Raw genomic sequence first — 1,184 nt, forward strand, 5'->3', positions numbered from 1 at the left:
GCATCCTTCATTGGTAAAGGATTGAGGGCTAGAATAATTTACCCTATTCTGCATTGTAAATGAATCGATGCACGCTTTTTAACGGAAGATTAAGTATCGGGTAGTCGACTAGCCTTACGAGCTCCTGGAGAGTCGTGACAGAACACTCCTTTTTATTTCAAACATATTTCCTTTCCTTTTTATTCATTTGAGATTCTTTATAAATATAGTTGGTGGCTACTTTAGTGAATCTATTCGTTCTAGTCAGCTGTATATTCCAGAGTCCGTACATTCTGCAATTTCAACGGTGCCAATTTTGCTGGGTGTCGCGGCGCGCTTTAGTCTTATTTTACAAGCCAGGAAATCACTGTGAGCCTACTTAGATCAGCCCAGTGCTTAATTTTCTGATTTTAATTTCGTAGAAAGGTTCTTATTGATACTTTATAAGAATGACGCGCCAATTAAAGGTATCCTGGCCTAGATCGCCAATTTATGTGACGGTCTAAATAAAAACATAATTTAAGTTTATTTACCCTGACACGGATTCGTATATCTGGTCAGCTAATTTACTAAACCACAAGTTGACGTCGTAGTAGTCAAACAAGAAATGAGTTTGGGACAGAGACCCTGCCGAGGTGGCCGCCGCACGTATGATTTTAATATACGATCCTTATCTCAAAAAGGCAGGGAGTGATATGTATTTTTATCTTAGGAAAATTTTCTATTTTAGAAAAGAATGTTTATGAAGTTACAACATTCTTACTTATTCGTTTAAGCTTTAAACAATGTTACAAAATCATATACTGCCGGGTTCATCGGTGTTATTTCAACAGTTTCATATAATCTAAATATCTGTTTTACTTATTGTCAGTCATCATTTTCTGAAAATAATACAAAATAGTAAACCCCTCTAGGCACAGCAGTTTTCGAGAAAAGAGTACAGAAAATTAATCTGTCCTGTTTGAGTTTTACGTAAAAAACAAGAGACCCTTAGATACATTATAATGATTTTGTTTTATTCACTCCTACAATGAGAAATTTTTCGGAATATATACTAAACTTTTCCACAAAAAGACAATAATGAATAATATACTACGAGGCTGGTTCAATAAGTCCTTAGAATGACCAACAGATGGCGCGCGAATCGCTCCAAATCATCTGTTTTCAGTCAGCACCACTCCCGGCTAGATATATGGTGCAGTCAC

The 1,184-nt window shown here is 36.1% G+C and overlaps 1 protein-coding gene across 4 annotated transcripts in view; it reads right to left on the reverse strand.

Moving 5' to 3' along the window:
- LOC117167067 (Kv channel-interacting protein 2-like) overlaps window positions 1–1,184 on the reverse strand; it is a 142,312-nt gene that overhangs the window by 60,130 nt on the left and 80,998 nt on the right. The gene's annotated exons all lie outside the window — the stretch shown is intronic.

Source organism: Belonocnema kinseyi, chromosome 2 (genome assembly GCF_010883055.1).
Source record: "Belonocnema kinseyi isolate 2016_QV_RU_SX_M_011 chromosome 2, B_treatae_v1, whole genome shotgun sequence".
NCBI lineage: Eukaryota > Metazoa > Arthropoda > Insecta > Hymenoptera > Cynipidae > Belonocnema > Belonocnema kinseyi.